Source organism: Camponotus vicinus, unplaced genomic scaffold, assembly GCF_025532165.1.
Source record: "Camponotus vicinus isolate PSW18456_S1 unplaced genomic scaffold, iyCamVici1.0 SCAF_11, whole genome shotgun sequence".
NCBI lineage: Eukaryota > Metazoa > Arthropoda > Insecta > Hymenoptera > Formicidae > Camponotus > Camponotus vicinus.
The window spans coordinates 9,034,001-9,057,743 of NW_028141947.1; the positions used below are offsets into that span (position 1 = coordinate 9,034,001).

Here is a 23,743-nt window from a genome sequence, read left to right on the forward strand (position 1 = left end):
CACGGTCGCGTGTATGGGTTACAAAATAATTGTATTCTCTTAACTTTACCGGCTCAAAATAAACCGACATAAGTACATGAAATGTTTGCGAAATACAAAAGCAATTACATACATCTCAATTTTAACAAATAATTATATATACATGTATATATATAATTTACATTTCAGAAAACCGGATACACACGCGTGTCGAATGTTTCTATATTATTAACGCAAAAGCAAGAACAAAGATAAACAAAATTAAATATTCGAGATACATATTGCTTTCTGAGATTGCACATATTCAAATTTTTAAACTTTTGCATACTAATTTAATTTTGAGATTCAGTATATTTCACATACAAAATAGCGCGAAATTTTCAAATTCGCGCAAACTATTAAATGAGTGGACTTAAACTATAAATTATATAAAATGAAAATCCATATTTAAATTAATTAATTAATTTTAATTACGTGTGCGAACGCATCGTTATCTTTATTTTTCCGATTCTTTCTTAAGGAAATCTTATCGATAGTATGACGCATATTTCGTTGACGTAACAACCCGCATCCGTACGATATGTACCTCATTGCTGCTGCGATAACTATAACAATTATGCGGTATATCTGCCACTTCTCACTTTGGTTTCCTCTTTTTTCAGGTGAAGTCGAGCGACGATTGAAGGATCAACGCTACCATCGATCTTGCTGCATTATTCGGATATGCCACGATGGAATTCGAGATAGAAATTAGGTATGTGAAAATAATTACATATTTCGTGAATTATTTACATAAAAGGTTTATCAAAGCATGAGTTTTCAGACTAGAATGCGAGATAATTAAGCGCTGCATCGCGCGATTGCCCTCTAGTTTATTTTCCGATAAAAAAAAGAAGGGTGAAAATGCAATGTGCGATTCCTTCAACGGATAATTAAAATGAGACGTAAAATGCGATTATTACCGTGTGGAATATCGTAATGCCGCAATAATATGAAACAAACACGGAAACATGAAACTGTTTAAATAACGCAAGTTTTTCAATAAACGTGAGTGATAAATAAAACGAAATTATTATCGCGCATATCCGCATCGTTAGATTACATTATATGATACATTTCTGTGCAAGAGTAGAGTTTGATCGTTATAAAATCTTGGTAACAATTTTTTTTCGCGCGGGCTTTTTTATTATCCTTGTTCTTCTCTGCGTTTTATCCTGCACGTGGCAGACTGGATTCCGGAATTTGGTGGATTTCGGGAGGAGGGGGGAGTTATATACGCGGCGGACACGTTATCGGCAGTGGCTTTCGAGCCGACGGTGTATTCAATCGAATCGGAACTGTGTATTTCCATAGCGCTGTTTTATTCGACAACGATCTGCATGACGAGGGAGATTCGAAAGTAATGAAAATTGATAGCGTCTTTAACATGTTTAATATTCGCGCGGACACATACACGCATGATATGATACGACTTTATTTATATTAAATTTCTGAAATGTCTCAAATGGCATAAATCGAGGAAAATATTTTCGATTGCACGCGGTGAAACTTCAAATTGAATAATTCAGTGATAATTGTTGCCTTATCGTTTATTACATTTAATTAATTTTCACGAACGGAAATTTATCGCGACGAATTTTTATTATGATTATTCCAGTTAATGGAAATCATTAATATTTGCGATATACTATCGATTATTTGTCCAAACGAAATTAAGTTTGTCTCAATCGCGTTGCGAAAATGTCGAATCTTTTGGATTCACAATCAAGCAATATCCGGTAAAATTCGCTTGTGTTATCGATACAACGGGTTTTCGGACGATATCATGGATATTGGAGTATCGTTGTAGTGTTTTTTCTATGAAACAAGTGGTATTCGGTGTGACGTAAAATTCACATCACAAACGGTGGATGTAGACAAATTTCATCTGACGCGCGAGATGTGATTCGTTCGATTCGTGTGACAAACGTTTGCAAACATTATTAAACAAATTAAATGTTACTGTCCACTATGAAAAAGAGAGAGATCATTTAGCTTCATTGAAATAATTTAATGCTTTATATATCTAATGTGATGCAAATTTCAAACTAAATTGTTGATATTTTCTCCTTCCTTTTCCGGTTTCCGATATATTCATTATTTTATTTTAAAATAAAAAAATGACAAAGTATTGCATGATTCATTTTACAAGATTTTTAAGAGAGAAAATACATGACAAGAAATTTTATTATTAAATTGATTTTACATATAATTGTGTAAAATCGAAAATAACTCTTGTTACGTATATCTTGTAATTAGAAATATATATATTTAAAAAAAAATATAGTAGTAATTTATTTTTGGCGGTAAACGCGCAATATTGTATAATCCGCAAAGTGTAATTGTGCATCTATCGATTTGCAGAAATTAAAATTTTCTCGCGAGATGGACAAAGTTTTACATTTGACGTATGATGGCTGGAATGTACCTGAAATGTACGGTAAAGTTTTCGACGAAAAAGCTATTTCTAAAAACTATGCGGCTGATAGAACATGTTTCGCAAACATCTCCAGACCGCTTTCGCGTATTTCTATATTTCGGTTATGTGCATCAATGCATGCGGAATACAATTTGACCGCTTCAAAAATACTGACGTGAAGCATGTAATATTAAAACTTTGAATTTTTTGCTCGTTTCTATCCGTAAATAGCATCGGTATACCCTAAAATAAAATAACACGCGAAAAGGTTCGAGTTTTAATCACCTCCTGTAATAAAAACTCATCGAGAGCTTAGAACATTGTTCGGACTCGAGCAACTCATAATTTTTATCGCGTCCGATATATTCGGTAGTTCGGTAGGTGACGTGAGCGATCTTAGAAATTTCTAAAAAATTATCATTTTAATTATCTTATCGACAAACTCTCTCGCGGCATCTTAGATTAACGCACCTCGATGGTGATAAAACGAATGCGGCTCGTCGAAGACACTCTTTGCACGCGGAATTGAACTTGGGGCGCGGATCGAATAAATCGACACGATGACGTCAACGGACAATTCCGTCTCTTACTGCATACACGCATAGATACGTGGCTGCTGATTGCAGCGCGCGCATGCACGGCACCTTGCGCGGCGGTGGCCACGAGAACTCGTCGCCGGAATGAGTCAACGCCGGCACGTTTCCTCGACGATGATCGAAGCCACCCACGCTTTCTGCTCGCGCCCGTCAGTTTTCTTGCCTCGGCGCGTCAAATCGCACGTTACAAAACGAGCGATATGTAGGCCGCGCCATTACGTCGCGCTGCGTTGCATCGCGTTGCATTGCGTTGCGGTATCTGCGAGCTACGTGCGAACGTCACTCCTAGATGTGAATAGAGGTGCGAATATTTTCTCACGTGGACGTGATGATCTCGCACATTTTCGTTGTTCAATCTCGACGCGTTCTAAGAATATCTCGAGTGTTGGTATATGGAGATGTTCGAACCATTGAAGAATAGCGCATAAGCCATTTTCTCACTTCGTGTCGAGAAGCTTGTGTGCGAAAGAAATTTGCAATGCTGTAAAGGTCAGTTTTACAGGAGTAGTTTTCGATCATGTGTGAAGAGAAAAATGAATATAAATTTAACTCTTATCAAGAAGTTTGATTTACATCTATTTGTCTCTGGTAACTTTTTTTATCTTTGATTCTTTATCTTTTCCTCCCCCTTCTTCTCTTTCTCTCATTCACCGGATTCACTTAATCCTCTTGCATTTTCATGTTTTCCCCTTATTTAAACTTCAGCAAATGTACATTCTATCTTTTTGTGTATATTAAAGCAAATTTGTCGGGGATCGTTAGCGATGAAAACAAGAGAGATAAATTTTGTTTCTTAATTTTTTTCTACACTGTGTATCGATATTGCCAGGCATTAATGTAAATATCGAGTCGAGAGATAATATGTCGATATGTTTAACACCTTCACTTACTTTATTCTTTCGGATTACTTTAGGATCGATAGCTTTGTCCTTCCGGCAATCATTGGAGACGATATCGCATAACAATGGCGTGACACGCCATTAATTTAAGAGAACGATGAAATTCTTGCCGTTGGAAGGATCGTGTCACACAGCGCGGGCGAGAATAGATATATCCCGATAATAGAACGATACAGCACACGCGGGTCTCGCTGCCGCTGGACACGTTTGATTTACAACCCGCGTTCTGCGTCGCGTTATTTATTCGGCATCTATGCAAATTTTATTGTTCTTGCTCTTTGTTCGGTCAGCACACTCGTTCCAAATCTCTCTCTCTCTCTTCCCCTCTCTCTTTCTCTCTGATTCTCGCATCGGTGAATGGTTTTTAAAATTCGCATCTCGTGCGTATCACTATATCCTCATCGATTCGATGCGAATGGAATGCATCATCGATTCGGATTTGTTTTTCGGAATATCCAGAAGAAAGTTTGCGCTATACCGACCCGGTGAATTGCGAGATGCACACTGAGAAAAAAATCTGCATTAATTAGATTCAATTAGTATGTCTGTTGGAAAATGGACGAATCGGAATTCCTTTAGGAATTACCAGATGAGTATGATTAACTCCTTCCTGTTAAATTTACCAAATTTTCTTGTAAATAATATTAAATTTACTTAGTTAATATAACAAGGTTTTATAGATCCAACTAGAAAAAAACCAACCAAATCCTTGTAGTAAAATCAATTAAACGTTCTAGTTATGAAAAATCGAGTCTTATTGTGATAACTAAAAATTCTGCTTGGTTTAATCAAACTGTCTTCCATCAGATACGTTTTGTTGATACAATCAAATGATTTTTCTCAGTGCAAGTATCGCAAGATTTGAAATATAGTAACGTGACATTTTACACATTTTGTTGAATGTGTAAAATTAATTATTATTACAAGAAGCAAGTTTGGATCTTGCAAACGAATTAAACTGATCGCGCGTGATGTTCCTTCTCTGATACTTTTCCATAATAAGATTCTAAAAAGTTAACTTGAAACAATTTGCGCGCACTAGGAGAATGAAATACGTGTTTTTCTCCAGTTAATTGTCCCGTTCTATTCACTTTCTTTAATTGAGAAAAATGTAGTAGTAAGTTGAGCCGATTAAAATGGATATTCTTCAACATCTGTTATGCGCGGAATAATATTAACTTTCAACTGCGATTGCGAAATCCGGTCGAGGCACGTACCGGTTATCGAAATGTATATAGTAGAGAAATAATAAACTTTCGTTATACGTTTATAATGAAACGATAAAGTTCGCTTTCGCGCCACTTGATTCGATATTAATCAAAATTTTGTTTTTATTGCGCGAAAAGTCCATAAACGGATAATTTATGTCGTTGATTATGACAATATTCTATAACGTATTACACATCTCGCATCATAAAACATTCGCGCGCCTTTCTCGGCGACGGCTTCAACTTTATGAATTAATTATAGATCTATAATTTATATCGCGATGATTATTTTACGAGTCGCGAGAGAGAGAGACAGAGAGACACTAGATAAATGTTTCGTAACGTCATGTAAAAGCGCTGCGTTTCACGTATGTAACATGAATGTAAAGAAAATTTTACAGCACAGGTTGGTAGAACGAGATTATATTTGTGCCCGGCTATAGCGAGATAGTGTGTACAGAAATTTGGGCCATAAAGGGTTAATTGGTGACACGCGCCGCGCGCATAGTGCATTTACCACGTGCCACCGCGTGGCGATGTATTCTCCGCAACATCCAACGTTAATTCCCTTCGCATCGAAGGTGGACAAGTACTCCATAATGACGGGGCGAATTGAGTTTGAAGTTTCTCAATCGGGAGTAATTCTCGCGCATCGACTCTGATGGTTACGTTCTTCTCTTTCGAAACGATAAAATTGGATATTTGATAACCAGAAAGAATGTAACAAATTGAACCAATATTATTTAGAAACGAATAATATTAATCTAATAATGTTAATTTGAATTAGTGATATTCATCTTTTTTTTATGAAGAAAAATTGCTTTTATCTCAGCAAATATAGTATGTATTTTTTTATAGAGTCTAGTTATATTTAATATAGACATATATGTGTTGCTAGAAAAAAAGAGAATTATTTGATTTTTGATTTATTTTAATTTTGATTGATTTAAATTTTGGAATTTTACTTGTATAATCGATAATTTTATACACAGAGGAATTCTACACATGTATAAAAAATTGTCAATTTTTCAAATACTCTACTTTTAATGTTTTAAATGAAATGTTGAAGATTTCTCTAAAATCTTTTATCTAAATCTTTATTGCCAATTGTTAATAAACGTTTATGAGATATAAACGTTTATCAACATTCTTAAATCTTTGTGACTAATTCTAATATAAGAGCGCTTAATACTTTCATTTTTAATTCCACACGTTCTACATTTTTTACGGTTTTTGAAAAAATAAAAAGTGCTCATCGTTTTAAATTTTAGTATTCATTATTTTTTTATTGTAACACACATATACATGCATACATACAAACAATGCGTACCTAAATAAAACTTAATATATTTGATTTTCGCAAAAATTTGATGAAAAAGATTATTTAAAACTAAAGAGAGAATTTTAATTTATATTAATTACTTGTATTTTTCTTTTGTATTTGCTTTTAACTCATTGAAGACGGTAGCTTTCTCGAATCTGTGCAAATGATAAATGAAATGATAAATGATACCGCATTAACAATGTCTTGTTAAAATGCGTATAACAGAATGGTTAGTTCCGCCCGATTGAACGTTGGATAGTATTGAATCGCTTAATCTCGTTCGAGTACTTCGTCGATTTACTCGAAGCACCCGAGTACTCGGCTCAACCGCAAACCTTGGCTGCATCCAGCATTAATGTAATTTATCTATTATGACATCAATAACTCGATTTTATTTGAATATCGATTGCATTCGCGCGCATAATAAATTTTATCTCGTCGATTAAACCGAAGTCGTTCTCCCGCATTTTTGATAAGATATTTTTATTAAATATTTTTCTGTGTCTTTATTCGGAGAAATTAAAGTTTGATTATGATTAGATTAAAGTACGATGTTACTGAAAATGACACAAAGACTTGTGCGCGCAAATAATAATTTTACCTTTAGATTTTTTTAATGAAATAATCCAATTGTCACGTTTTTCGAATGCCACGTGTAATTTTACTTTTATGAAACTTTAAGTAAGCCACGAGATTCCGCAGTCATGAAACAGATAAGTCCATTCTCTTTTTAAATTCACCGTACATTGTGCCGTTTAAAGTTCTTTTTTTAGACACCATTTCCGTTAAAGTGCTTCACGCAACATTAATTTCGTTTGCGCGTTTTCGACGATCGCTTAAAAATACACGAGATTTCTTCGCGCGAAAATCCAAAAGCGGAGATCGGAAAATCAATATAATTCCGATTCGCTAACATAAAAGAGATTTCGACGATATCGTCTCGCGATAACAAATTCAACTGGCCCGAGAGCATCCATGTCTTTCGAATCCGCGGGAAACACTCGTAATCGAAATATACATATCGGTCTTTCAACCCCAATCGACGAGCGGTGATTATCCGCGCACGATTCTGGCTCGACTCGGTCGAACGAAGCGAGCAGGAGCAAGAGCAAGAGGCGCGCTCGCCGGCGTCTCCGGCGGAAATTATGCCAGAGCTCTCGGTTTTCTTCTCCCGCGACGTTTCTTGGTGTAAACGAACGTCGAGGTAACACTGGGCTTGGTTCGTCGTTACCGCCGCCGTCCATGGCAGTGTGGAACACGCCCCCAGGAACTGCGTTTCTCGTGGGCGACGGCCTGAAATATCGAGCGCCTTGCCCACGTACACACGCGAAAACGATGGTACCCGGACGACGGTCGAGAAAGAGCACGAGTGTGCGGTGAGAGGGACGAGGGGGAGGAGGAGGAGGAGGCAAAAAGAGCGAGCGAGCGAGAGAGAGAAGAGCTCGGGACGGTTAGAGACGAAAGGGGAGAGGAGGAGGGAGGATACCGGTGCGAGGAGAGTAAAGGGAAAGGGGTAGAGGAAGCGAGGTAAGGGGAAAGAACGATCGAGAGGGGTTTCGAGGGATAATTTTCTGCCTTCCCGGTTCGTGTGGCTGGTTGCGCGCGTAGTAGACGAATTCTGGATTCGAGTAAAGCGGAGCGGAGCGCGTTATACGTAGGCTTTAAACGACCTGGAAACGACACGACGCCCGTATTTAGCCTCGCGACGACACATTTTTCCGTTGCACGCGCGGAGATGTTAACCTTTAGTCTTTAACACGAGCGCCGAATGAATTTCCATCGTTTCTTCTTAATTGGCACTCTTAATTAAAGATTATACGTTACGATAAATACGGTGATTGGTACATATTCATTTATGACATTTAATTTGTTGCTTGCTGATAGTGACACGTGCAACTATTCTTAATTGTAATTGAATGTATTTTATATATCTCAATGTAATATACGCCAAGTTTATCAAAATAAGACATGTTAGTCGTGAATGTGAATGTTTGATTGTACCCACTTTTTTATAAGAAAGAAAGAAGGAAATTTCACGCATTTTTGCAAATCATGAATAATTGAATTACGCGCATGAGTTCGTTACTCGTGTTAATGTACAAAAATTTATATACATATTTTATCGCGTTCTTCCTCCACTTTCTCTCGTTATTTTTATTTCTTTTCATTCTTTTAATTTAGTTTTTCTTTTCTGTAGAAAATATAGTTTTCTCTACATAAAGAAACAAAACTCAATAATAATTTTTAAATAAGAAGTTTGTTCTTTTGTCAGGATTTTTTGCTTTATTTTGTAAAATGCCATTTATTTCGTAATCATTTATTATATGTTCTTTTTTTCTCTTAATCATTCTTAAAAATTAAATTATTATTTGATTATTTTTTATAAACTTTTTTGCATTGAATCTCTCACGAATATTTCGTTTAGAATCAAGGTAAATTAAACACTGCTATTATAATTTAGAAAGTATTTAGAAAAAGAGAGAGAGTGATGTGCTATGCATACATATATTGCGTGAATATATACACTATGAAAGAATTAACTCTCCATATTAGCAGCCTAGGGCATCGCAAAGCAAAGAAATCCTGGATCCGCGAGTCTCGAATACGTGGGCTTTATAATATTCCAACGACGCTGACGTGTACCTGGCGACAGTTCCGGCACGTTACGTGTCGAGTACGCGCACTCCTAGGAATTAAATACGTCCGTGACGTTGCGGCGACTTTCGCGCAAGATCTCGCATCAAATATGAGTTATACTTAACGTTCCGTGATGAATTTTATCTGCACAATCGTCGGATTCCACTATGATCATTTAAAATATAAAATATTTAATAGAAAGTAATCATATTTAATCTCAAAATTATATTGAAATTTAGAAGTATAAATATATTAGTAAGCTTCTAAAATGTCTGGAAATCTTGATTTCAATCAATATTAAATAATTTCTAGTTAAGATATCAAAATATGTCTATGAGTATATACATATTTTTTTTCTTTTTTCTTTCTCACTCTTTGTTCGTTCATCACAAGAGTAGTTCTCGTAACCATAATTCGGTGAGCATAGAATGCAAAGCCACGCGATGGTGCTGCAGTAGGGAGTTACGAGACAAGGAAGGAAGGAAGGAGCAAGGGAGGAGAAGGAGAAAAGGAGAAGAAACACACACACGAGAAACGAGAAAGAGCGAGAGGGAGAACGCGATTCTTTTGAACCTCGGCCAAGTTTTGTGACCTGCCAGCCGACCGATTCGGAATCCAGTTGCGGACGATTCCTCGTCTCTACGTCTTTTAACACACACGGTGCGTCATAGTGAACATGCGTGTGTCACGAGCACAGATAGAAGCGTAGCGACAGGCAGAGAGTGAGGGAAGAAGCAAGGACTGAGAAAATATCCGTGTACTCTTATTACGCGTTTGTCCCTGTTCCGTTTAGCGCGCTCGCGAAAACATTCCATTACGCTTTACATTGGTCGAGATGCAGGTGAGACATGCCGCATTGCGCAGGACATCGAGTCTCACGTGTTGGTTTAACTATTCTACCGAAATAAAATTTTATTTATTTTTCCTCTGTGTGTGTGTTAATTCCGGGATTCGTTATATAAATTATTGAAAAAACACTGATATAACTTTATTGGGTAATAAACTCGAATAAAAATCGTTTTGCAAAAATCACGAATATATTTGTACACGTTGCATTTTCGAAAATTATTAACATTTTCATAACGCGAGAGACCTTGTTAAAGGAAGTAATGATTAATTTAGACGAAAGAAGTGATTCGATCAATTTAACGAATAGTTTATCATTTCGTTATAGCCGGTATATAGACTATACCATCCTATCTAGAAACAAACGGAATTAGTTTAACTACAATCAACATTTTTAGTGCATACAAACACAAAGATTGTTACGCGTTACGCGCAGCATGCGTTTTCAGCTGTGAGCGTATAACTGGAATGCGGCGAATGCAGTGTAGAATTCCTTCGTTATTTTAAATTGGAGAGTACACATAGAGTGACGCACTGCAAACCAACGTGGAAAAAGATATAGATATGTTATATGTAATTCTTGCAATGTTGCGTTTGCGTTTCCGACATATTGACTGCTGCAGTGGACAACGCATCGCGTGCATCGTATATAGGGTGATGGAAAACACTTTAATAACAAACTGACGAATTTGAAATTAATTATCGGAATAAAAATCTTAATTGTCAAAGAGAAAAAAATTTAAATCAATACGTTTATAAGGAACGCAAGAAAAAAATATCAAGAATGAGAGAAAGAGAAAATGAATTAATACAACAAATAATTACAGTTAGAAATTAAAAATGAGGTTTTTAGCCGAGTTAATTAAATAAATAATTAAAATTTTATTTTGCAATTAATTTTTAAAGTAAATTTAAATAAAATACAATTTAACACTTGAATGTCGGAATATTTAATGTTGAAAATGACAAAGTTGCGTTGAATTCTCAACGAAGAATTCACTCGAAATACGTCAAAGAATCTGTCATTAAAATACTTTTGATACGATATTTTGTGTAATCCGGTCGAAAATATTTGACGCTTTGGGTGATTCAAATATTCGCAAAAGCGGATGCAAACACGCTGCAAGCATCAAATAGCGCAAATATTATAGACAACAATACAGGATACACAGTGTCAGTTTCAATTAACTTTTTCTATTTTTTACAATCTATATGAAAAAGTTTTTCTTCTCCTTTCTTCTTCTCTATTAAAATCCTTACATCACTCTAGTTTAAATATATTATTAAAAACAGAAATAATATCTTTGCGAGTGCTCTAAATTAAGCTCACATATGTGTAGGGAATTGGAAGTCGATCTTTCATATAACGAAACGTTGAATATTAATATCGGTATTCCACAAAGTGGGTCGTTGAAAGCCGAAATAGTGCTTCTATATGTCGCGATTGAAACGATATTCCCTCAAAGAGATTTAACGCTCGTCCTAATTGCATTTTATCTTGAGTGAGTGAATAAAGAATTTTTCACTTGGAAGTGGTTTGTGGAAAAATAAAAGTTACCCTATTTTACAATCGCGTTTTACCCCCAAATGATAACGATAATTATAATTATGATCTCAAGATTTGTTCAATCTTTTAGATTAAGCAAACTTTCTCTCATAAGTTCTCCAAAGATTAACTTGTAGAATGTAAAGGAAGTAAGTTTTGAAAAAATTTAATAATATCAGAGGTAAATGTAGGAAATAAACAGAGTAAAAATAAACTTCAATTATCTGTCTAATTTACTTTAAAAAAATTCATCAACACATTTTATTTAATATTAATAAATAAAAATAAATGACGTTTCTAAAAGAAATATCTTATTCTCTTTTAATGTCAACTTTACGCATTTATCTTCTCGATTATAATTCTTTCTCGATACATATGTATACACGATTCGGACGGATAAAACGGCAACATTTTACGTAAGCGAAATCGGCCGCAAAATTTGCGAAAATTCCGGCAGATTGTTCCGGCAAAGCGGCATTTAATTTTAGTCCGATCGCGCCTGCAATTGGAATTTAAATTGGGATGCAGAGGAAAAGTAACCCGCTCGCGCACGAACTACGTACGGTTGCCGCTCGTTACGAAACTTCGTTACCTCACCGTGAATATTTTCAACCCCGAAGATCCCTGTTGGCCCTTGGGCGAATCCATTAAAGGTAAAAGCTCCTCTCGTTTACATCTGCCGCCGTTTGTCCCGGATCGCCCCGTGTCTCCTCGCGTTACAATTCCCCTCTCCTCCCCCCCTCCCCCGAAGAGAGCAGCTGCTTAGCGAACGATGCACTCGCGACAGTCGGATGTAATTGTCATCCGTTGCACTGCGTTGCAACAGTGAATTTTCGACCTTCGTGCGCTCCCTTGTGGCATTTTTTAGCTTGTGAAATGATAAGAATTAAAATACAACGAAACACAAGAATAAAAGAGAAGCAAAGTGTAATGTTACTTTTCAACTTGTTTCACTAAATTATTACATATCCGTTAATTTTAGTTTCTTTAAAAAATATATCTGTATTTTGATGACATATTGATGACAGATTTATCTTTGTGTCCTTCTTGTACATAAAGTACTAGTTTCCTCATCAATGTTATGTTTGTGTACAAATTCTTTGCCTTACAAATTCAATAAAGATTTCAAAGTGCTCAATTTTAAACGGCTACGACATAAAAGAAAATATAAAAGAATAGTAGACAATCCGGAAACGGCACGGAGAAGTCGGTCTGATTAACTGAGAGGTAGTTTAGAAGCGAGCTGAACCGAACATAAGCTTCGTAATCGCATCGAAACTTGAAAACGCTGCTCACATTGCACGCTAGTCACAATGACTTTTCTTTACCGTACGACAGCAACGACATTGTCTCGTTGGTCTACGGCACATTACGGACGACGGAACATCCGCCTTTTTCTTCGGAACTTTTCGTTACATAAAACGTCAATGAAAATTTATGTCGATAAAATAATGTAATTTCGCGGTCTTCCAATTAAATTCATCCAGATTCATCGATAAAAATTTCCATATCTAGAGAACAGCAAATTTTGATCGCACTATGCATATCAGATTAAGTAATATTTATACCGAGAACAATAGCGTGGAAATTGAAATGATACGAGTTAAAAATAATCCGTGCTATAATGACAATCTCGCTAAATGTCACTCATTGTTAATTCTGTCTAATACGAGATGCAATTAAAATTATTTATAGTTTGAAACGACAATCTCCATATATATATGATATATATGATATATATTGGTATTGCATACGTATTTGAATCTAATACATTGTTATGAAATGATATTCAACACGTAGGAAAAAGAGGTAATGTCACGATTTCATCTCATCATAAAGCTATTGAAAATATTTGAATTGATAACTCTTGGCAAATCAATCTTGTTCGAGGATCGATCAAGTGAGGTGCGATAAAAGTCTGCGATAGAAACTATTATAGCGCACTTGCGAGAGATAAACCGAGATAATTCTCTCAGAGAACGCATTGCGAGTAAGTTTAGCGTTTCGCATTACCGTACACGCACGCATACATCCGACACTCGCTCATAGATATATGCACACATACATACGCACGACACACCGGGAAAGTCGGTCCAACCGTATGCCGAGTTCGTAAGCCACGTGGTGATACCTATGTCGGTTTCCGTGCCGCGATGTAATGTATACGTTGATTCCCCTCTTTTGCAACGAGTGCGCATTGCACTTAATCTCGTTAATTCCGCGTCCTTATTCGGGATATTAAAAAATCGCAGATAGGTATTCGAATGACAGATACAAGAGTAATACTCTGTGTAAATTTCACACCAGATTAATTTATAAAGCCACTTCCTTTCGAATTTATCTTCGCAATTTATTTCTTTCGAGAGAGAATTTCAAAGTTGGAATTTTTATTGCATTTGTGCGAGTTTGGATATAAATAGGAAATAAAAAAAAAATCGTAAAGTAAAATGATAAAAAAAATCTTTATTACGTATATTAACATATTAATCAGAAAATTAATCTATATTTTATTTATTTATCTTGTTTTGGAATTGTTTAAAAATTCGCTCGAATGATTTCAAGTGTCACAATTTTGCCACATTTTGGAATAATTATTCGCGATAATTTCGTTCAACGATTACACTTATATCACGAGAAAGCTTCTCGTTCAAATTCAAATTTCGAGAAAACATCGCCTCGGAGGAACGAGTAATATTCTACATCGCGTAACGCGCTTTTTCCTATTTATCCGAGTAATCTATGCGAAAAATCTCGACGATTCAGTATTGATCGTAACGATTACGTGGAAATCGCACAGTGTTCTGTGGAAAACTCGTTTGCAAGCGGAGGCAAGCGGGACCATTCTTTATCTAGCAACGGGTAGCATCTGTGACGAGCATAACTAATCATTTTCATAATTCATCGCTGACCTCCCATCTGTTTACCTCGTTCGAGTATTGCACACCCGTTCGAAAATGTGCAGCCGTTGTAATTACGTACAAAATGTTCCAGAATGTAAATTCTATGGTATATATGAAATCGCGTTTTTCTTAACGCAAATTTAGAGAGCTCTCGTTTGTTGCAAATTTTGTGCATCAAATATCTTGACAATCAAATTTTAAAAATAATATATCAATGCATCACTATGCTATTGTTAATCTCCTAATAATTCTCGGTTATTTATTTCGCGCGAATAATTAAAAAGACAGAGAGTTTTGAAGAGATATTCTCTCTATAAATTTATCGGTAATATATACATGTCAAGTTACGTAATACGTACACACACCGCGTGTACGTTACGCATCAATAAATTTCTATCGACTTCATAGCGTATCGAGAGAAACACTCTCGCAGGACGTAAAATCGTAGAAAGCCACGTCAAAACTCGCTCAAACTGGCACTTGGAATATAAAGGATGTTTTTCGATAGAATTTTCATATTCTGTATATAAAATACAGACGCGAAATACATGCATGGTCGTAAAAAATGCCGGGACACGTTCTAGAAGAGTTATACTCCGCGTTTGTCATACATACATGTCTAGTTTGAATTTTGCGCTTACGTTTGGCGATGATTTTAACGCGCGACACGAGGGGGGGTGCGCAATTATTTCGCGATGACGTTCGCGATGCACGCACGGTGTATCGGATGCGGTCGGGCGCGCGCAAATCGATATTTACCGGCCGAATGCCGGATACCGGGGGGGCGAGTTTTCGGTGCGTCAATGCGGGGGAGATGTACGAGAAATTTGGAATTCGCCCGATGTAATAATCGAAGAGCCCTGCGTGATATCCCGCACGTACGCGGTTTCATTATCCGGATTGGACAAACGGCTGCAGCGACGGTGATGGCCGGCGTTGGGCTCGTGAATTCGCTCGCCGCTATATCCAGGTTAATTCCGAGTTTCCGTGACGCGAGTGCGTTTCAGAAGAATTATGCATACGTACGACACTTGTAACGGATATCGCGGGGGCGCACGAGATATTCCCGTGTATTCGCGGCGAAATCTAATTCGCATTCCGCGTGCAAAACCCTTACATTTTTTAAGCGCGCCAAATTTTTTATCCGAGGGAAGAGAAGGGCTTTATATATTTTAGATTAATTGCGCGTGAGTTTTGAAACCAAAAAATTCATATTCTAAAGAAAATACAGCCATTGAGGACAATCGCTAGCTGAAATGGAGAAGTTGGAGTTTTTTTTTATTCGTTACACTCTTCATTTAAATTTTATTATAGAGAATGCGAGTACATTGGTCTTTAAACATTCTAATGCATATTTATATTTTTTAATTTGTGTAGTGAATAAGTGTTTTTTTTTACCATTTTTTAAATCCTTCAATAATATGCAGTAAAAATATTATGTATTTTTAATTAATAAATAATTTAATTATGCGATGAATGAAATATAAATGTGCATATTTTTACTGCGAGCTACACTGCATGTGTTAATTAAGTGACATGAGGATGTTATACATACAGCATCTGGTTATCTCAATAGAAACACATCAAGTAATCGTTTCGAGATTAATTTCTGACGCGAAGACATTAGAGGAAAAATTATCATTGCTCTCATTAAAGACATTGTTATTTTTTCATATGCAATTCTAGCAAATCGCATATAAAATTCAACAACAGTAAAACATGTTTGTGAATTGTTAATAATATCATCTAATAAAATCATGTATAATCGAGAGAAAGAATGTTTCTTTTTCTTATCTTATAACGAAATTCCAATAATATATATAAAACTTCTGTATTTCTTTCGAGGATGACAAGAGCGATTTAAACGTGGAAAAAAATTAATATGACAACGTTGATTTATATTTACGGGGTGATGACGTTAAATCGCATCGTTAATCGCGCGTAATCGATCATTAGGATCGACTGCCGCGTTCCCCGATACAATTTCGTTATCTCGGTCAGATCACCGGTGACAGGAGGATAATGAACTTACAGCGGTTGTCAAACTATCCGATATACACAATCGCATTCGCTGGTATCAAAACCTGTTTTGCGCATACGCATTGATATCTTACGCAAATTAGATCAAGTTCAGCGCAAACTGTGTATCTAATCAATGATCGTTTCGATGTAATTGTGTTGATAAATAACCGAAAGATTTATTATCAACGCTTTCTTTCGTTGATTCTGAATATTGAGTCTATGGATTGAAAAAAAAAATATATAAATGTCAAAATTATATTAAAATATTTTTTCCCAGTAAAACATTATCTCCCAAGAAATACACAAGGTTTAATTGCAATTGTGGTTTGGAATATTTCAGTATATTTGTACATCGAAAGAAATATGTATATTCATGTGTACATATATCCATATGTATTTGGTAGACATACCGGATCTCGATAATCTAAAATCTTCAGATTTAGAGAGGCACTCAATTACGATATGAAAATGAAGCAGATCATGTATTTCAACCGTATTATTCAGAATGAATATACAATTTGCGGTTGAATCGGATTTTCCATGACGCGAGCGAATGTCATCGCGACGTCATCGCGTTTCTACGAAACGCCTGTGTGCGTGCGTGCGTGCGTTTATGCGTTTATGCCGCATATTCGCGAAAAGAGGAGGGATACATGTGAAAGAGAGAGGATGGATAGGTAACGGAATTACGGCGGAATCGGGTTTTACGCAATTCGATTCGTTCGCAGTGCGCGAGATATGTACACGACATATAAACGTCATCGTGCGCGGACGCACTTATGCACGCACGCATGATCTTCGGCATCTCGCTACCGCGAGTCTGCAGATGCCGTCAGATATGGTCGTAAAAGTTTTATTTACTCGTTTACTATCGGTCCTAAAAAGCGCGGTAAATACTCGGATCTGTAATTACGCCGATAAAATCCAAAATGCGACACGATAAATGCATAGTTTCTTCGTTTTTTTGCTTTTTTAATAACACTAGAATTCATGATGTAACATAACATGATGAATTAATTATGTGAGTCTGTCTAGATCCGCTGATAGCGTATCTAGAATCGTCAAGACGAACATATCAGCTTCACGAATGTCGTCGAAAGTCGCTTTGAATCGCTTTGACGAGAATAATTTATTCAAAGTTTCGTTATCGAAACTATTCGTACGAGACATGGAATTTCGCAAAACGGATATCGGTCTCCGTAATCGAGAAGTGTCTGTCCGGCATGATGCGAAAATCGGCGCGCTTCTTCGTTAAACGCTCTTTACATACCGATTGAGTAACAACAAGTTTCACCGTCCGTGGACGCAAGAGCTCGTAACGATACGATTGGACGGAAATGGCGGATCTCCATCTTTTCCTTTCTTCTTTTTCTTTTAAGAAGACAGGGCGACTCGCTCCGACGACTTTTCGTTACGCCTCGCGAACATCTCTTGACAAGACAAGACAAGTCCTTGTGAATTGTGTGTGTCCGCCCTATAACAATTAATCGTAACTGTAAAATCAAACTTTGCTCGATGCAATTATTCGATATGGGTAAATATATTGAAAATGATAAATCGGAAAAATTACATATTTTCGTAGAGATACACTAATAATTATATATATAATTATTTTTTCGTGCTTTAATTAATACACTTATTGCCAAGAAAATATATTTGATCGATTGTTTCAAAATATTCAACACATTTTGTGTAAAGAATAATAATATATTTCACAATTAAATGTTTCTTGCATTGTATGCTAATTATTTAAAAATTCACTGAAATAACAAAATTATACTATGAAATAGTCAGTCATATTGTATTCAAAATAATTCATACTCGACCGTGTTAATTTTTGAAATCTAAAACAAGATAGAGATTCATCATGGATGTAAATTATATATAAAATAATTCTGCATCACATACATAATTTATGAAATTAACGCTTAAACCATGATGCTTTGAAGATTAATTATTTTGTGTACAGATAACAATTATTATGTTGTAAAAAGATGAGAAATAAATATCGTGAGATTTTGAAAACTAATAATTTTACTAGATGAAATTCTAGCATATATACATGTATAGTATATGTGATATTAGATTATGATTTCTTGTGGTGTCTCTTTGTGCGAAATTGACACGTGTGAATGTTTTCCTTACGATTGCAATCTGAAATTCGATCGTATATCGAGGTAGATGCCAGATGCAATGCTAGTTCATACAAAATAAATGGTGCAATGACTCATTATGAACTTATAATTCCTCGATATAGGCAGCAATTTAAAGTTAATGAAATATTATTCGACTCGCGATAATTATTGAGTATTTTTGACGATGACAATCATTGTATAATCATAGCACTTCTAAAAAATTCGGATATTATATTATGTAATTAATTTTTCTACTAATTAAACTTCTCGATACAATTCTTTAACCTACAACCGAGGTACTATCTTGTCTATGCTTAAAAGTTTTGTGGAAACATTGCAGTATATTTTTCTTTCAGAGAGAGTTAGAGTTTAGTTTTTATTTTTTAGTTTTTTAAAGAAGTCACCGCAGAATTGAAACTAAGAATTTTCTATTAAAGGTTGAAAATTATCCCATTATTCTTATCTCAAAAAAGATTAATATTTAGACGAAAAATATTTTATATCATACTTTCTCAAACGCAAGAAAACTTGCACGATTAAAAGATATTTATAAACTTATACTTTTTTAAACAGAGAAATTTAATTCAGAATCAAATGCAAATTTAACATATAAGGACATTAAACTGACATCTCGTTTCCACAATTATATGTATATATATACAGGGAGTAGACAAAATAATATGAACATTTGAAAAATACACTATATTTGTTTATTAATAACGTGTTGGGCTATTATTTGCCTTTAATACAGCTTCAATTTTCCTTGGAAAAGAACTATACAATTTTTGAATAATCTCAGGTGGAATATTGTCCCATTATTTTATCAAAATATCTGTCAATTGCTTTAAAGATGTTGGAGGAGGGAATCTGCTTCTCACTCTCTTTTCCAAAACTGCCCATAGTGATTCGATGATATTTAAATCGAGTAATTGTGCTGGTCAGAGAAGATATTAAAGTTCATTTTGATGTGTTCAAATCAAGATTGAACTTTTCTAGCTGTGTGCATGGTTGCGTTACACATCTTGAAAAATTGTATCATTTAATAGAAGAATAGGACAATATTCCGTTGGAGACTATTCAAAAATTGTATGATTCTATTTCAAGGAGAATTGAAGTCATATTAAAGGCAAATGGTGGCCCAATATCTTATTAATAAACAAATACAGTATTTATTTTTTCAGGTGTTCACATTATTTTGTCTATCCCCTGTATATGCATTATGCAATAAATTATTCAAAAGAGTGAAACAAAAACAAATTTAAATTTATGTACTTTTGCTGTTCCAAAAATAGTCTCTTTGAGAACATTGTTTGCCATCGCGCAATGTAGAAGCTGTACGCGCGTTTTATTCACGTCGGATGTAAGTGCACCATTCCCATGTTATCAGAATTGAAAGTGGCGTCCGCAGATGAGCGTTGCAGAGTACGTGCAATAAGGCGGCGAGCAGCGGTGCGAAACTTTTATGCGGTCGGTTTGGTCCGTGTGTGTTTCGGCGTAATATACCGCGAGTGGCGCAAAAGTCTTGCGAGAATATTGTACGCTTTGCTTCCGTATGGAAGACTCTATAGAGACCGCATTGGAAAAACCGACGTATCCATAGATTATTCCGCAACATATCGGACAAGCTTAACGTATCCTCTGAATTTCGAGTCATCCGCTGGAAATTTATTTTTACCACATTTTTTACGTTCGACGCGAAATATCTTTGTAAGTGAATTTTGCATCCAAGTTTCGTCGAGGTGAAAAGTGCGTAGACGCAAGATAAAATTTTCCCATCGTCTTCGCGATCGTTCATTTTCAACTCTGCAACTGACAGATCGACACCTTCTTTATATCTTTATTTTTTGTTCTTGCTCGAGGAATATCGATGATGCATCAAAGTTTCTTGGGATTGTTACGGAACACCCTGTATGTGCATAATGGCCGTAAGTACGGCACGTACGTTCTTGCATGCGCGTGAAATCGCGCCGTCGCTCCGCTTGCGCGTTAGATGCGCTGCAAAAACTGGCGGTGCATCGCGATTACGAGATGCGCTGCGAGCTGCCAGATATGCCGGGACTCGATCGTGCCCGTAATCAGCGACGCCTCACGTAAAGCCCCTGTCAGACCATACGATATTCCTACCTTGTTTTCTTACTGCATTCGCTTACTTTCTTGTTACGAGTTTCCTGCCCCTCATTAGCGGTCTTTCAACTATATACTTCAAGATCTTCGCAATTAAATTTCGGCGAGGTTTAATATTATATACAGGGGGTAGACAAAGTAATGTGAACGCCTGAAAAATAAATACTGTATTTGTTTATTAATAAGATATCGGGCCACCATTTGCCTTTAATATAACTTCAATTCTCCTTGGAATAGAATCATACAATTTTTGAATAGTCTCCAATGGAATATTGTCCCATACTTCTATTAAATGATACCATTTTTCAAGATGTGTAACGCAACCATGCACACAGCTAGAAGAGTTCAATCTTGATTTGAACACATTAAAATGAACTTTAATATCTTCTCTGACCAGCACAATTACTCGATTTAAATATCATCGAACCACTATGGGCAGTTTTGGAAAAGAGAGTGAGAAGCAGATTCCCTCCTCCAACATCTTTAAAGCAATTGACAGATATTTTGATAAAATAATGGGACAATATTCCACTGGAGACTATTCAAAAATTGTATGGTTCTTTTCCAAGGAAAATTGAAGCTGTATTAAAGGCAAATAATAGCCCAACACGTTATTAATAAACAAATATAGTGTATTTTTCAAGTGTTTATATTATTTTGTCTACCTCTTGTGACTCACGAGGTAATAAAACAACGTTAAATGGTATATTCGTTTGATATAAATTCAATTTGTTGATATAAATTTTATTTGTTTGACTGTTAAGACATTTACATACAAAAAATTTGAAGATTAGTAATGCTTGTTTATCATATGTAATATATGTAATGCGATAATAATATAATATTACTGCTAATATTATTTGCATCTCTCGTAACTTATCCTAGGAAATTGATGCGAGTTGAACTTAATTCCGTGTGAATATACTATCCATTAATTTTTCTCCGCAGAATTTGATCTCAAGTGCAATACGGATAAACTTGATAAATCAGTGCGCGCATTTATGAAAGAGGTAATCGATCGTTTTTACATATTTGCTCGTATTCGATATTTGAAATATGATTTGCATTATAATTAAATTGCACTTAACCGGCAAGTAATTTACTCTATCAACAAGTAAATGTGTGTCACTTTACTTGTAGCAGTAAAACCGGTTGTAACTGCATTTATTATAATATAACTGTCGTAATAGCGCCGTGATACTATATCGTAATTACCTTCTTATGACACAAATAATATGGTATTTAAGGCAGATTTATGGATTATCATGTTTCATCGATTTATTTGTTTTATTTTATGTAATCTCAAGTGTTAATGGACTATTTACATGACGTTTTTAATTTTTTTTTCTTTCGATAAGTATTTAATTGAAAAATAATTCTCTCGCACATTTTTTAAGATTTTTTGCCCGGAAAATTGCTACATCATCCAAGATTATCATAAAATGTTACTTAAGGCTCAATAATATTGTATTGCTATTATTCTAGAATAGATCTAGCGTGAATGGAGAATTATAACGCACAAATGTTTGATTCGCTGTTTAACTTGTCAACGCGCGCAAATGAATTTCTATCGCTATTTCGCGCAACTTTATCATCGTCGAGATGTTTTCGAGATGGCGACCGATGGGGGAACAAGCTGTATACGTTCCCCGTATTAAATCCCGCGCAACGAACGAACGATTGCATTGGCAACAACGAACGGGAGCAGAGCGCGTCTCGCGTTATCGACCCACCGCTCCACGCTGCTTGATATTTGGGACGAGGCTGACCGCTCGTTCGCCTGCCAAAAACGTTTCTTTTTTTCCTCTTCGGGCCCGAGACTCCGGCACGACGGAATTCGAGGGAGACGGCAACGCGCATCGCGCGCCAGCCTGCGCGAAACTGGTTTCACCCAGAGAAATCACACCGAGTGGCTTCCAAGAGAGCGTTTCGTGCTTTTAAGACCGGATCCGATCCATTCGAAGAGACGGACATTTTCGACGAACGAACGAACGAATGGACGGATGGACGGATGGACGGATGGACGGATGGACGATACGACGCGACGCGACGCGGACGCGACGCGCGTCGACGATGGTTTCGGGCTTTCGAGCCCGCGGAGGTATCGATCGAACGCGCGCGCGAACGAGCCCTTCTGACTTATTCAAGGTACTGTACGATCACCGCTCCGGTCCCCGCGTCCATTTTATTTACGACGACGAAACGAAGCCACGACGAAGCGAGAACGCCCGCGGTCGTCGACCGCTTAAGAAAGAAGGGGATCTCTCGATAATATACACTCGTGACGCAAATAAAGCGAGAAAATACGCTCGACAAACTCGATTCGTATCGCAACATGATTTTATACCTTCCGAACGAGACAATTTATTGTTCCGATACGTGAAAATTGATGGGAGAATCATACTCGCAATTAGACTATTTTACGAATAAAAAAGATACGCTTTCGATTTCGCCAACAGTTCGATTTAATTGAGGATATTTCATTAAACTCTTATTATTAAAGTTGACGCAGGATAGCGAGCATAATTAACTATACAATTAATTAAAAAGCGACTAGAATCGATATCGGCGATGCATCGATATTTCGAGGCAAAGATAAATTTGTATTTTTGCTAAATAAAACAATCATTAATATCCGAGATTTCAGCCTTGATTTACGATTCAATCGTTTAAATACATACTACGGTAATTATGTAAGAACGGAAAGGGGACTTTGCTTTCGCGCGAAGCGACTGCAAATTATTTTGGGAAGAAGAACGAAGTAGTTTACGTCGGTCAACGTTGAGTAAGAACGAATGCCGAATTCCAAACCAGTTGATCATTCGCTTAATATATGATTTCACAACATTTTACATGTGATAAAGTATACGAGAAAATTCAGAATCGACGATCACACCTTTCCTCTCTCAAGTAAATGCAATCAATTATAAGTCAAGTATAAATATCGTAAATATATGTCAAGTATAAAAATCAGTAGCGTCATGACATACAACAAAATTGATGATATCTTTTAATTGAGATAATCCTGTAATATGTCTTTCTGTGTATATATTATTTCAAATTAGAATG

The 23,743-nt window shown here is 36.1% G+C and overlaps 1 protein-coding gene across 18 annotated transcripts in view; it reads left to right on the forward strand.

The window, feature by feature from the left end:
* Positions 1-23,743, forward strand: part of LOC145962111 (bromodomain adjacent to zinc finger domain protein 2B) — a 157,364-nt gene that overhangs the window by 54,631 nt on the left and 78,990 nt on the right. For 17 of the 18 annotated variants that reach the window (XM_083082950.1, XM_083082956.1, XM_083082958.1 and 14 more), the window contains exon 2: positions 642-733. The gene's annotated coding sequence lies outside the window, so the exon portion shown is untranslated. Of the gene's footprint in view, positions 1-641; positions 734-3,339; positions 3,523-23,743 lie in introns of those variants that run through there. The other variant, XM_083082954.1, reaches the window with a different exon arrangement.